The sequence below is a fragment of the Oncorhynchus clarkii genome, chromosome 29, assembly GCF_045791955.1.
Source record: "Oncorhynchus clarkii lewisi isolate Uvic-CL-2024 chromosome 29, UVic_Ocla_1.0, whole genome shotgun sequence".
Taxonomy (NCBI): domain Eukaryota; kingdom Metazoa; phylum Chordata; class Actinopteri; order Salmoniformes; family Salmonidae; genus Oncorhynchus; species Oncorhynchus clarkii.
Genome location: NC_092175.1, coordinates 8,986,005 through 9,002,110, shown reverse-complemented (window position 1 = coordinate 9,002,110; position 16,106 = coordinate 8,986,005). Strand labels below are relative to the sequence as shown.

Below are 16,106 nucleotides of genomic sequence, written 5' to 3'. Positions count from 1 at the left end.
GCACTTTTCGCACCAAAGTATGTTCATCTCTAGGAGACAGAACACGTCGCCTTCCTGAGTGGTATGACGGCTGCGTGATCCCATGGTGTTTATACTTGCGTACTATTGTTTGTACAGATGAACGTGGTACCTTCAGATGTTTGGAAATTGCTCCCAAGGAAGAACCAGACTTGTGGAGGTCTACAATTTTCTTTGAGGTCTTGGATGATTTCTTTTGATTTTCCCATGATGTCAAGCAAAGAGGCACTGAGTTTGAAGGTAGGCCTTGAAATACATCCACAGGTACACTTCCAATTGACTCAAATGATGTCAATTAGCCTATTAGAAGCTTCTAAAGCCATGACATCATTTTCTGGAATTTTTTAAGAATGATTTTTTAAGCCTTGAGACATGGATTGTGTATGTGTGCCATTCAAAGGGTGAATGGGCAAGACAAAATATTTAAGTGCCTTTGAACGGGCTATTGTAGTAGGTGCACCGGTTTGTGTCAAGAACTGCAACGCTGCTGGGTTTTTCAAGCTTAACAGTTTCCCGTGTGTATCAAGAATGATCCACCACTCAAAGGACATCCAGCCAACTCGACACAACTGTGGGAAGCATTGGAGTCAACATGGGCTAGCATCCCTGTGGAACGCTTTCCACACCTTGTAGAGTCCATGCCCAGATTAATTGAGGCTGTTCTGAGGGCAAAAGGCGGGGGTGCAACTCAATATTAGGAAGGTGTTCTTAATGTTTTGTACAATCAGTGTATAGTGTTTGTGTGTTACCAGCTCTATGCGTCTGCGGCTACTGTCCTGTTCTCTCTGAGCCAGGTCTTCCATCTCGTGGAGGCGTTGCCTGTTCTCTCTCTCCCTGGCCCCCGTCTCAGCACTCTGTTCCAGCTCCTCTCCAAGGCACACAACACTCTCCCTCAGATGCAGCACCTACAGAGAGATTTTTCTGAGAGATTATTGTTTTCATTCTTTCCAGAATTTCTGCTTTGGAAATATGTACGCCATGCCAATATTGCACCATGAAATTGAATTGAGAGAAAGAGATATTATAGTGACAGAGAGTGAGAGACAAGGGAAGAAGAAGTGTGTGAGTAAAGACATGCTATCTAGGGTTTACTGTCCATTTTGTGTCATCGTCTCACCTCAAACCTCTTGACCTGTCCTCTCTGGAACTGCAGGTCACACACCTTGGCCTCCTGCTTACTGACGACACTATGGCCCACCGTGGACGACTCCAGGAGCTGCACCCTGGTCACACTCGTTGCAAGCTGAGGAGGAGGCGAGGAACAGAGAGGAAGAGGAGAGGCTGAAGGACAAGAGGAATGGCAGAGTGGGTTTTTCAGCCAGTCTCCTATCCACAATAACAGCATGTGAAGGTCACCATCTCCCCACATTACTCAGCTCTCAGTCCTTACCTCTTCCTGTACTGTGTGTCTCTGTTTATTGACCTCCTCCAGTTCAGCCTGCAACTCTCTGACCTGAGAGATACCACCGGAGGACTGAGAGAGAGAAAGATCAGGTTTTTGGTCATCTTTCATTTTTAGTACATGTCGAAGTCTTTATACATGGTTTTGAGCCACTATGAGGCAGAGAGGGAACCCACCTGAGCGATGAGGGCTTTGTGTTTCTTCAGCAGTTCATCAAGGTCCTCCTGGTTCTCCTCTAGTCTCTTCAACAGATCTGACTTCTCATGTTGGAGCTGGACTACCTGCTCATCCACCTACACGTAGACACACACACTTTAAAACTGCTCTCTCCAAAAGATTGTTGTCCTCACACATATACAGGATCCTGTTACTGTTGGTTTCAGAAGGATTGCAAACATTTTGATGTTCACAGTTCCCGGACACGACTGATAATTATAATGTTCTAGTACCAGTAAGAGTCTAGTACAAGGCCTCTATCTCTCTCACCAGATGCTTGTGTTTGCAGATGTTCTCTAGTTCTGAGCATTCTCCAGTTCCATGGACAGAGTCTTCTGAAAATACTCCAGCTCTCCTCGCTTCACTCTTCCCCAACTGACAGAGAGAGGGAGTGGAAGGTATGTTTAAATTTTACCCCCCCTTTTTTCTCCTCATTTTTCATGATATCCAAATTGGTAGTTACTGTCTTGTCCCATTGCTGCAACTCCCGTACGGACTCGGGAGAGGCGAAGGTACGAGAGCCATGCGTCCTCAAACACGACCCTGTCAAGCCACACTGTTCGCTTAACCCGGAAGCCATCCACACAAACATGTCGGAGGAAACAACGTACAACCGCCGACTGTATCAGCGCGCACTGCGACATGCCTGCCACAGGAGTCGCTAGAGCGCGATGGGACAAGGACATCCCGGCCGGCCAAACCCTCCCCTAACCTGGACGACGCTGGGCTAATTGTGCGTCGCCTCATGGGTCCCACAGTCACGGCCAGCTGTGACACAGCCCGGGATCGAACCCGGATCTGTGGTGATGCCTCAAGCACTGCGGTGCCTTAGACCGCTGTGCCACTCCTCTCGGGAAGCTTCTATTTTATTATTGTGAATCTAAACACACCTCGAATCCCCCTTCATAACATCATAGTGTGTCTGTGTGTACCTGGCAGTGCAGGCGCTCTATGTGTTCCTTGCTGCTGGGGGCCTGGTTGTGTCCAGGGTTGTCTATGGTAGACGGTAGTAGCTGAGCGTCCACCAGCAGAGCATGGGTTCTCTTCAGATCTCTCCACAGTCTCTTCTCCACGTCAAAGTCCCTGTGGCCCACCTGGCAGAAGGATGAGACAGGGAGCAGGCAAGGCAGCAGGCTGTTAGTCAGCCTGCCAGCTTAGTGGAGTCTGCCACTAGGACAGTCGGTGTAGTCAGCTCAGCTGCCCCGATTAAGACCGGGTCTGTGCCTCGATCTTGTTCGGGCAAAACTAAACATTGGCGGTGTTCGCCTTAGCAATCTCACTGTAATAAAGACATCCTCTAATTCCTGCCATTATTAAAAGAGATTGTGATATCTCAAAATAAGGGCTACTTAATGTTAGATCCCTCACGTCCATGGCAGTCATAGTCAATGAACTAATCACTAATCATAACCTTGATGTGATTGGCTTGACTGAAACATGGCTCAAGCCTGTTGAATTTACTGTGTTAAATGAGGCCTCTCCTCCTGGTTACACTAGTGACCATATCCCCCACACATACTGCAAATGTGGAGGTGTTGCTAACATTTACAAAGGCAAATAAAATAAAAAATTACAAAAATGACTGCGTTTTCATCTTTTGAGCTTCTAGTCATGAAATCTATGCAGCCTGCTCAATCACTTTTTATAGCTACTGTTTACAGGCCTCCTGGGCCGTACACAGCATTCCTCATTGAATCTCATCTGACCTTGTAGTGATGGCAGATAATGCTAACACTTTTGGTGACTTCAATATTCACAAGGAAAGGTCCACAAACCCACTCCAAAAGGCGTTCGGAGCCATCATTGACTTAGTGGGTTTGGTCCAACATGTCTTCGGACCTACGCACTGCCACAGTCATACCCTGGATCTGTTTTTGTCCCGTGGAATAAATATTGTGGATCTCAATGTTTTTCCTCATAATCCTGGACTATCGGACCAACATCTTATTACGTTAGCAAATAATCTGCTCAGACCGCAACCAAGGATTATCAAAATCCGTGCTATAAATTATTGGACAACCCGAAGATTCCTAGATTCCCTTCCAGACTCCCTCCACCTACCCAAGGATGCCGGAGAACAAACATCAGTTAACCACCTAAACAAGGATCTAATGTAACCTTGCGTAATATCCTAGATGCAGTCACACCTCTAAAAACAAAAAAACATTTCTCACAAGAAATGAGCTCTCTGGTAAACATAAAATATCAGAGCCCTGAAGCAAGCTTCTACAAAATTGGAATGGAAATGGTGCTCCACCAAACTGGAAGTTTTCCAACTAGCTTGGAATGACAGTACCGTGCAGTATCGAAGAGCGCTCACTGCTGCTCGATCAGCCTACTTTTCAATCCTAATTGAGAATAAAAACAATCCAACATTTATTTTTGATACTGTCGCAAATCTAACTGAAAAGCAACACTCCTCAAAAGAGGATGGCCTTCACTTCAGCAGTGATGAATTTGTGAACTTTCTTCAACAAAAATATAATGATCATTAGAATGCAAATTACAGACTCCATGTATTTCTCCAAAATTCAGTTGTCCTGAGTCTGCACAGAACTGTCAGGACTTAGGATCACTTAGGATCTCTTTACACATTCACAAAATTAGTGATAGCCTCTAAACCTTCAAGCTGTCTACTGGACCCTATTCCAACTGAACTACTGAAAGCGCTACTTCCTGTGCTTGGCCCTCCTATGTTGAACAAAATAAATGGCTTCCTATCCTCCGGATGTGAACCAAACTCACTAAGAGTGTCAGCAATAAAGCCTCTCCTGAAAAAGCCAAACCTTGACATGGACATTTTTTACAACTAATCGGCCTATATCGTATCTCCCATTCCTCTTAGCATTTTTTGAAAAAGCTGCCTTCCTGAAGACAATGTATATGAAACGCTACAGTCTGGTTTTAGATCCATCATAGCACTGAGACCGCACTCTAAAAGGTAATTTACCACCTTTACATGGCATTAGACCAAGCATCTGCATCTGTCCTCGTGCTCCTAGACCTTAGCGCCACTTTTGACACCATCGATCACCACATTATTTTGGAGAGATTGGAAACCCTAATTGGTCTACACGGACTAGTTCTGGCCTGGTTTAGATCTTATCTTTTGGGAACGATATCTATTCGTCTCTGTGGATGGTTTGTCCTCTGAGAAGTCAATTGTATGTTTCGGTGTTCCTCAATAACCACTATTGATTTCACTATATATTCTACCTCTTGGTGATGTCCTTCGGAAACACAATGTCAACTTTCACTGCTATGCGGATGACACACAGCTGTACATTTGGAAGAAACATGGTGAAGCCCCACAATTGCCTACACTGGAAGCCTGTGTTTCAGACATGTGGATGGCGGCAAATGTTTTACTTTTAAACTCGGACAAAACAGAGACGCTAGTTCTAGGTCCCAAGAAACAAAGAGATCTGCTCTTTGATCTGACAATTAATCTTACTAGTGCTCTCCCATGTCGTCCCTAGGAGGGGTGTGTCACGTCGTGCCAGGCTTTTTTCACTATATCCCCTGTCTCAGCCTCCAGTATCTTCGCTGCAATAGTCTATGTGCTGGGGTTCTAGAATCAGTCTTTCCTATCTGGTGAAATTCTCCTGTCTTGTGTGAACATAAGTATGCTCCCTCTAATTCTCCCCTCTCTCATACTCCCTCACACCCTCTCTCGCTCTCTCTCTCTCGTCAATATCAAGGAGTGGAGGAACTCTGGGGCAATGAGTTAACGTCGGTTGGTGACGTTTGTAATTCAATTTGTTGCTGTGAGGGAGTTAGCGGGGCTGATGCATTGTACACGGGGAGGCGTAAACAGACTCTACATCTTCCTGTAGTGACAGAGTGAGGTGGTGTTGAGGCGGCTCGGGGCTGCCTGCTATATTGGGTGTCTTTGTATTGCCTGTTGGTAGAAGTGACATGCTGAATTCATCACCTAGAGAGCGTTACACTAGAAAAATCTATACTTCCCCAACGCCTGGACTGGAAAGCACACAGACACACACTAACACACACACACACACACACACGACCCAGAGGCACATTAATAGAAAGACCAGCATGATTCAACAGCGCCAATGAGATTGAGTTTGTGCAGCAGTGAGTTTGCGTATAAGGGTGTATATGTATCAGCAGTCTGACCAACAGTCTATCAATATGTAAATTCAGGAGTGCGCAGTTACTTTATCAGTGATAGCAGGTCTGTTAACACAGCATGCGGTGCTGTGTACCCCGTGGTGTTTGATGAGGCCCCTGTCTATACTGAGAACTATTACTGTGTGTGTGCCTGCATATCTATATATATGGTGTGTGTACCTGGTCACAGAGTGTAGTTATCAGTCCCTCCTGGTCGTGTTTCTCGTGGACTCCTGTTCCAACTGCATCTCCAGCTGACGCAGCTACAAGGCAATGGAAAGAACCAGATTACAACTACCACAAATGAGCAAAGGAACCAGGTGTTTTAGAGGACATAGTCTAACCATGTTCAACAGTCAAACAAAAAGGAACTGTGCACTTTATATATTAAACACAAAAACTATGTTTTAAGGGAGGAGGAGGGCATTGATCGGAAGCAGGAAAAGAAAGAAACTGTACAAGCCTACTTCGCCCATGCTCTACCAAGGTTTTCCAGCACACGGCTTTGACCTACTACAGCAGCTATGTTGGTCTATTGTAATTCAAACCACGTGTTGGCAGGTTGCTCAGGATTCAAACCTTCTCAAACAGCTGACACTCAGTAACTGTTTTGACCCGACGCAGTGGTCCCAGTCTGTGGTCAGTAGCTGGGACCTACCCGTCTCTCAGAGGACTTGTGTACATCTTCTAACCCCTCTTTATCCTCCAGCTCTTTGATGGATCTGTTTCCTTCTCTCCATCTCCATCTCAAAATGCAGGTGCACCTAGAGGTGGAGAAAGAGGGAGAGAGAGAGCAGACAGTTGAGGTCAGACATCTTGCAAATTAGTTTGACTGTGTGAGAGTGTGCTATAAGTTTGTGCGTGTGTGTGTGTGTGCATGCATGCATACCTGCTACAGCTGTTGTATCTTGGCAGTGAGCTTAGAGCTTCTCTCCTCTCTCATTGGTCTGGGTCTCCAGGAGGCGGAGCTGCTTCTTCAGGTCCGTCAGCGAATCAGAGGCCAGGTGAAAGGGCACGCTGAGGTCACGGATCTGGTCACACAGCTCCTCCTCCTTCTGCTGTTGCACCCGTACCACCTCCGCCTGGCTCTAATACACACACATACAGAAGTTAATAAGGCTGTGCCTAGTGGGCAAAAGAAGTGGAGGTGGTTTGGCCAACTTCACACCATGTGATTAGTAACCTTGCCTGAGACCTTGAACCTTGTTAACACCCAGACCCTCGGCTTAAAGGGATGTGTGTAGAGAAGAGTCCTGAAGAATCCCAACCCCTCCCTCCAGATGTCCCACACCTGTTCCCGCGACCATCCTAAAAGGCCAATCCAACCCCCTTAACCGGCAAACCTTAAATCTACTTTACCCAACCTCCATACAAACCCTCCTCCCATATGACTCTGCTACAAACCAAAGTTATTATATTCAACTAAAACTAAAAGAAAAACTAAAATAAACTTTTGAAAAACTAAAACTATACTGAAACTAGTATCTTCTTCTGCAAAATAACAATTTATGATGGTTTTTATTTTAAGTTTTATAAAATAAATACTTTGGGAAAAAATCTATTGGGGTTTTCGAGCTTCTGATTCTGGCAGGTAAATGCTGCCAGTAGATGGCAATGTTTAAAATATGCCTAGCATGTGCATCGCTAATACCAAGGAGGACAAGGCGGAGGATTACCTCTGCCCAAAATCTGTCCCTGCGAGATAAGCAGACCTTTTTGCAGGGAGATCTATGAGAAAGGGTCAAATTACGTGAGGCTTAGTTGACCAAACAGAGTAATGTTTAAGTTGTTACAAATGTACCCCGATAAATTGGCTAGAATGGTCCCACCTGATCTTGTCTCCTCCCGCCTGCCTTCCATCTTTGAGGACATATTTCATCAGAGGGGTTAATTGAACATCTTGTCAATATAATAGATCATATTTGCTATCACTAGCTAACAATAGGGAAGAAGGGGGCAATAAGCAGACTAGAGTGGCCCCGCCCCAAACAGAAAAATTGGCTAGTGAGATGTTTTATTCTGGGGTGGGGGCAATAATCTGACAACGGTTGCGTTCCCCTGCTCAGACGTTGCATGCATCAGTCAATGGTTGCTTGCCATCGACAGTATCATGGACTGACAGATTGCAATAACATGTGTGGTTAGCTGATATTTAAAATACCTGTCCAGGCGTCAGCAACGTCTAAACTTTGGAATGCGGCCTAAGATAACCAAACCTGTGACCATCACCTTATTGCTGCCCCCCAGTGGCATGAAGTGACAAGAAAACACAAACTATACGCCAACACACAAATGGCTTCTAACCTCCCGCGCATAGGCTTCTTTCTAATCCCTAACACTACAAATGGCTTCTAACCTCCCGCGCATAGGCTTCTTTCTAATCTCTAACACTACAAATGGCTTCTAACCTCCCGCGCATAGGCTTCTTTCTAATCTCTACCACTACAGATGGCTTCTAACCTCCCGCGCATAGGCTTCTTTCTAATCCCTAACACTACAAATGGCTTCTAACCTCCCGCGCATAGGCTTCTTTCTAATCTCTAACACTACAAATGGCTTCTAACCTCCCGCGCATAGGCTTCTTTCTAATCTCTACCACTACAGATGGCTTCTAACCTCCCGCGCATAGGCTTCTTTCTAATCTCTAACACTACAAATGGCTTCTAACCTCCCGCGCATAGGCTTCTTTCTAATCTCTAACACTACAAATGGCTTCTAACCTCCCGCGCATAGGCTTCTTTCTAATCTCTAACACTACAAATGGCTTCTAACCTCCCGCGCATAGGCTTCTTTCTAATCTCTAACACTACAGATGGCTTCTAACCTCCCGCGCATAGGCTTCTTTCTAATCTCTAACACTACAGATGGCTTCTAACCTCCCGCGCATAGGCTTCTTTCTAATCTCTAACACTACAGATGGCTTCTAACCTCCCGCGCATAGGCTTCTTTCTAATCTCTAACACTACAGATGGCTTCTAACCTCCCGCGCATAGGCTTCTTTCTAATCTCTAACACTACAGATGGCTTCTAACCTCCCGCGCATAGGCTTCTTTCTAATCTCTAACACTACAAATGGCTTCTAACCTCCCGCGCATAGGCTTCTTTCTAATCTCTAACACTACAGATGGCTTCTAACCTCCCGCGCATAGGCTTCTTTCTAATCTCTAACACTACAAATGGCTTCTAACCTCCCGCGCATAGGCTTCTTTCTAATCTCTAACACTACAAATGGCTTCTAACCTCCCGCGCATAGGCTTCTTTCTAATCTCTAACACTAAAAATGGCTTCTAACCTCCCGCGCATAGGCTTCTTTCTAATCTCTAACACTACAAATGGCTTCTAACCTCTCGCGCATAGGCTTCTTTCTAATCTCTACCACTACAGATGGCTTCTAACCTTCCGCGCATAGGCTTCTTTCTAATCTCTAACACTACAAATGGCTTCTAACCTCCCGCGCATAGGCTTCTTTCTAATCCCTAACACTACAAATGGCTTCTAACCTCCCGCGCATAGGCTTCTTTCTAATCTCTAACACTACAAATGGCTTCTAACCTCCCGCGCATAGGCTTCTTTCTAATCTCTAACACTACAGATGGCTTCTAACCTCCCGCGCATAGGCTTCTTTCTAATCTCTACCACTACAGATGGCTTCTAACCTCCCGCGCATAGGCTTCTTTCTAATCTCTAACACTACAAATGGCTTCTAACCTCCCGCGCATAGGCTTCTTTCTAATCCCTAACACTACAAATGGCTTCTAACCTCCCGCGCATAGGCTTCTTTCTAATCTCTAACACTACAGATGGCTTCTAACCTCCCGCGCATAGGCTTCTTTCTAATCTCTAACACTACAGATGGCTTCTAACCTCCCGCGCATAGGCTTCTTTCTAATCTCTAACACTACAAATGGCTTCTAACCTCCCGCGAATAGGCTTCTTTCTAATCTCTAACACTACAGATGGCTTCTAACCTCCCGCGCATAGGCTTCTTTCTAATCTCTAACACTACAAATGGCTTCTAACCTCCCGCGCATAGGCTTCTTTCTAATCTCTAACACTACAGATGGCTTCTAACCTCCCGCGCATAGGCTTCTTTCTAATCTCTAACACTACAGATGGCTTCTAACCTCCCGCGCATAGGCTTCTTTCTAATCTCTAACACTACAAATGGCTTCTAACCTCCCGCGCATAGGCTTCTTTCTAATCTCTAACACTACAAATGGCTTCTAATCTCCCGCGCATAGGCTTCTTTCTAATCTCTAACACTACAGATGGCTTCTAACCTCCCGCGCATAGGCTTCTTTCTAATCTCTAACACTACAGATGGCTTCTAACCTCCCGCGCATAGGCTTCTTTCTAATCTCTAACACTACAGATGGCTTCTAACCTCCCGCGCATAGGCTTCTTTCTAATCTCTAACACTACAGATGGCTTCTAACCTCCCGCGCATAGGCTTCTTTCTAATCTCTAACACTACAACTGGAACTAAATAATATAAAAACAAATAGAAATGTTGTTATCAAACTGAAACTAAATACACATGAGTACTAAGAACACCAAGGTAACCTGCCTAAATGACTACCGACCCATGAAGTGCTTTGAAAGGCTGGTCATAGCTCACATCAAAACCATCATCCCAGAAACCCTAGACCCACTCCAATTTGCATACCGCATCAACAGATCCACAGATGACGCAATCTCTATTGCACTCCACACTGCCCTTTCCCACCTGGACAAAAGGAACACCTATGTGAGAATTATATTCATTGACTACAGCTCAGCGTTCAGCACCATAGTGCCCTCAAACCTCATCAATAAGCTAAGGACCCTGGGACTTAACACCTCCCTCTGCAACTGGATCCTGGACTTCCTGACGGGCCGCCCCCAGGTGGTAAGGGTAGGTAACAACACATCCGCCATGCTGATCCTCAACACGGGGGCACCTCAGGGGTGCGTGCTCAATCCCCTCCTGTACTCCCTGTTCACTCATGACTACACGGCCAGGCACGACTCCAACACCATCATTAAGTTTGCCGATAACACAACATTGGTAGGCCTGATCACCGACAATGACGAGACAGCCTATAGGGAGGAGGTCAGAGACTTGGTCATGTGGGGCCAGGACAACAACCTCTCCCTCCCGGATAGTGGACTACAGGAAAAGGAGGACTGAGCACACCCCCATTCTCATCGATGGGGCTGTAGTGAAGCAGGTTGCGAGCTTCAAGTTCCTTGTTGTCCACATCACCAACAAACTAACACGGTCCATGAAGAGGGCACGACAAAACCTATTCCCCCTCAGGAGACTGAAACGATTTGGCATGGATCCTCAGATCCTCAAAAAGGTTCTACAGCTGCACCTTCGAGAGCATCCTGATTGGTTGCATCACTGCCTGGTATGGCAACTGCTCGGCCTCCGACCGCAAGGCACTACAGAGGGTAGTGCGTACAGCCCAGTACGTCACTGGGGCCAAGCTTCCTGCCATCCAGGATCTCTATACCAGGCAGTGTCAGAGGAAGGCCTTAAAAATTGCCAAAGACTCCAGCCACCCTAGTCATAGACTGTTCTCTCCGCTACCACACAGAAAGCAGTACCGGAGCACCAAGTCTATGTCCAAGAGGCTTCTAAACAGCTTCTACCTCCAAGCCATAAGACTCCTGAACATCTAGTCAAATGGCTACCCAGACTATTTACAATGCCCCCCCTCCCCTCTTTACACCACTGCTACTCTCTGTTGTCATCTATGCATAGTCACTTTAATAACTATCTACATGTACATACTACCTCAAATAACCGGTGCCCCCGCAGATTGATTCTGTGTCAGTGACCCCCTGTATATAGTCTCGCTATTGTTATTTTACTGCTGCTCTTTAATTACTTGTAGCTTTTATCTCTTATTTTTTTTAAACTGCATTGTTGGTTAGGGGCTCGTAAATCAGCATTTCACTGTAAGGTCTACTACACCTGTTGTATTCGGCGCATGTGACTAACAAAATTTGATTTGAAATCAAATCTGAAACAAAACTGAATTTCAAATGAAAACAAATATAAAATCACACAACTATAATAACCTGCGTTGCCTTTTCTGTGTCAAAACTCGCATTCTGGCATTTATTCTGCACACTCACCGATGCATCATGAAGTATAACCCAGATCAGCAGCTAACATCCAGTGCAGTCAAATCTTCCGTTCGGTGTGTGCGAGTTTGACCTATTGTTCAATCAAAATGAAAGGCAGTTAACCTATAGTAGTTAACCCAGCTTGTCACCGTCCGGAACTCTCTGCTCTAGACTTTCTGTTTCTCCTCCTCCAACTGTTTCTCCAGCGCCCCCCTGGTGACCTTACACTGGTCCAGATGAGCCTGAGAGAGGGAGGGAGAGAGAGTGAGAGAGAATGAGAACCTCACAGTGTATAATCTGCCGTGGACAGGCTATGGAAATTACGTGAGATTTTACTTCTGGGTTAACCCGAGGTCACATACTGCATTATGTGACACAATTGTAATTGTGCTGTGGCCCTTTTGAGTTATACAGATAAAGATACATGTGTTGTAATCCTAGCTGCATTTCCTTGTTCTCCCTGCTGAGTCGTAGTCTCTCTCCGTGTCCATCACCTGACTGACAGCGTCACCGCGGAAACGCTCGCCACTTAGTTCCGATGACACCGCCGCCACCTACGGGACGCACACGCGCGTCTACTTGCAACCAGAACTTTACCCACCGTCCTCAAACTTGACACGTTAAGGTCGTCGTTTACACTATACTGTCCTCCTAAACTTGACACGTTAAGGTCATCGTTTACACTATACTGTCCTCCTAAACTTGACACGTTAAGGTCATCGTTTACACTATACTGTCCCCCTAAACTTGACACGTTAAGGTCGTCGTTTACACTATACTGTCCTCCTAAACTTGACACGTTAAGGTCGTCGTTTACACTATACTGTCCTCCTAAACTTGACACGTTAAGGTCATCGTTTACACTATACTGTCCTCCTAAACTTGACACGTTAAGGTCGTCGTTTACACTATACTGTCCCCCTAAACTTGACACGTTAAGGTCATCGTTTACACTATACTGTCCTCCTAAACTTGACACGTTAAGGTCGTCGTTTACACTATACTGTCCTCCTAAACTTGACACGTTAAGGTCGTCGTTTACACTATACTGTCCTCCTAAACTTGACACGTTAAGGTCGTCGTTTACACTATACTGTCCTCCTAAACTTGACACGTTAAGGTCGTCGTTTACACTATACTGTCCTCCTAAACTTGACACGTTAAGGTCATCGTTTACACTATACTGTCCTCCTAAACTTGACACGTTAAGGTCGTCGTTTACACTATACTGTCCTCCTAAACTTGACACGTTAAGGTCATCGTTTACACTATACTGTCCTCCTAAACTTGACACGTTAAGGTCATCGTTTACACTATACTGTCCTCCTAAACTTGACACGTTAAGGTCGTCGTTTACACTATACTGTCCTCCTAAACTTGACACGTTAAGGTCATCGTTTACACTATACTGTCCCCCTAAACTTTACACAAGGTACTGTCCCCCTAAACTTTACACAATGTACTGTCCCCCTAAATTTTACACAAGGTACTGTCCCCCTAAATTTTACACAAGGTACTGTCCCCCTAAACTTTACACAAGGTACTGTCCCCCTAAACTTTACACAAGGTACTGTCCCCCTAAACTTTACACAAGGTACTGTCCCCCTAAACTTTACACAATGTACTGTCCCCCTAAACTTTACACAATGTACTGTCCCCCTAACTTTACACAATGTACTGTCCCCCTAACTTTACACAATGCTCTATCCCTCTAACTTTACACCACCCCTCTAACTTTACACCACCCCTCTAACTGTACACCATCCCTCTAACTTTACACCATCCCTCTAACTTTACACCACCCCTCTAACTTTACACCACCCCTCTAACTTTACACCACCCCTCTAACTTTACACCACCCCTCTAACTTTACACCACCCCTCTAACTTTACACCATTCCTCTAACTTTACACCACCCCTCTAACTTTACACCATCCCTCTAACTTTACACCATCCCTCTAACTTTACACCACCCCTCTAACTTTACACCATCCCTCTAACTTTACACTTTCCCACCTTGGTCTCAGGGATGTCAGTGGTCTGTCTCAGCTCGTTCCTCTCCCTCTCAGACTTCTTCAGCCGGCGTCTCAGAGCCATGATCTCATCCTGGGGAATCAAAGTATTTTACCAAATCTGCATGTTAAAGCAAAGCTCTTGTAACTCTGTCTTTGGGTCGATTCAAAAGGCTTTGGACTTTGGATCAAGTAGTTCCCTTGGTAACTAAATCATGAATCAATTAATACCTATTTAGCCCCGAATCACTGAGTAGTCTCTGAATTAACTAATACCTCTTTAGCTCTGAATCACTGAGTAGTCTGTGAATTGATTCCTACCTCCTCGGCTCTGAGTCTCTGGTCGTCCATGTTAACATCCAGTAGGGGGCGTACTCTACACAGCAGTTTCCACCAGATCCACTTGGCCACGCATCTCAGAGTACAGATGTTACTCTGGAAACACCTCACAGCCATCTGCTGCACCTGTATGGGGACAGACAGAGACACCGGCATCCTACCTACTGTACCACAATTATAGGAAGACACATTATCGGGTGATACCGTCATGCAGAGTCACTGAATGTGTGTGTGTTACACCAGCGCCTACCTAACCTAACACATTACAACATGTTTCACCTGGGTTAGCAGTCAGGGGTTAGAGGTCATCGGTCAGACGCCTTCATTTTGCGGCCTTGTTGTCTAGCCAGGTGTCCCATACAGGCAGCCTGTAGCTGAACCAGCCAATCACTGACCAGCTTGTCTCTCTGCTGCTCCCAAGTACTTTAACACACCTCGTTTCATGAACACCTGCGGAGGGGAGAGAGAGAAAGAATGGGGAGAGACAAGGAGAGTAGGTAGCGAGAGGGGGGAAGAGACAAAAAGAGGGAGGGAAGAGACAAAGAGAGGGAGGGAGGGAGAGACAGGGAGGGAGGCAAAGAGAGGGAGGGAGAGACAAAGAGAAGGAGGGAGACAAAGAAAGGGAGAGAGAGACAGAGAGGGAGGGAGACAAAGAAAGGGAGAGCGAGACAGAGAGGGAGGGAGAGACAGAGGGAGGGAGAGAGAGAAAGCGAGGAAGTGAAAGACAGAGAGAGTGGAAAAATGTAGTGTAACTAGCTAATCTTCAGAAACACTGTGTCAGAGACTGACTAAAGAGCTCAGTACTGTCAGAACAGAAGCCCCCTCCCTCCCTGATACTGATATACAGGTGAGCAAGATGTTGGCACCAAAATTCCCTTTATCAACTTGATAACCTATGCAGAATGGCCAACACTACTAACCTGTGCACAGGTTAGTGTTAGCCTAGAATTAGCCCCTGTGCACAGGTTAGTAGTGTTGGCCATTCTGCATAGGTTATCAAGTTGATAAAGGGAATTTTGGTGCCGACATCTTGCTCACCTGTATATCTGTGGCTCTGAAGGCTCTCTATTTCCAGGGGCTAATTCTAGGCCAACACTAACTGGTGCACAGGGGCTAATTCTAGGCTAACACTAACCTGTGCACAGGGGCTAATTCTAGGCTAACACTAACCTGTGCACAGGGGCTAATTCTAGGCCAACACTAACCGGTGCACAGGGGCTAATTCTAGGCTAACACTAACCTGTGCACAGGGGCTAATTCTAGGCTAACACTAACCTGTGCACAGGGGCTAATTCTAGGCTAACACTAACCTGTGCACAGGGGCTAATTCTAGGCTAACACTAACCTGTGCACAGGGGCTAATTCTAGGCCAACACTAACCGGTGCACAGGGGCTAATTCTAGGCTAACACTAACCTGTGCACAGGGGCTAATTCTAGGCCAACACTAACCGGTGCACAGGGGCTAATTCTAGGCTAACACTAACCTGTGCACAGGGGCTAATTCTAGGCTAACACTAACCGGTGCACAGGGGCTAATTCTAGGCTAACACTAACCTGTGCACAGGGGCTAATTCTAGGCTAACACTAACCTGTGTGGTAGAGCTGCAGGGCGGGGAGGATGTGTGCAGAGTGCAGCTGGACCCTGAGAGCAGGGACGTCAAAACATCCGCTACCGCTGTCTGTCTTAGCAAACACACACTGCATGAACACTGGCCTGGCTCGACCAATCAGATTCAACAGAGCATCCTGGATGGAGGGGGAAGGAGAGAGGTGGAGAAAAACATCCTCAGATAGACAGAGTAGAAGTGTGGGATTTTGTATGTGTGTGTTTTACAGTGTTATAGTAGTTACGGCCTGTAGTTTGACT

At 45.9% G+C, this 16,106-nt stretch overlaps 1 pseudogene; it reads right to left on the bottom strand.

Moving 5' to 3' along the window:
- The window catches only part of LOC139387801 (unconventional myosin-XVIIIb-like), a 43,928-nt pseudogene that overhangs the window by 3,051 nt on the left and 24,771 nt on the right, over nt 1-16,106 (bottom strand).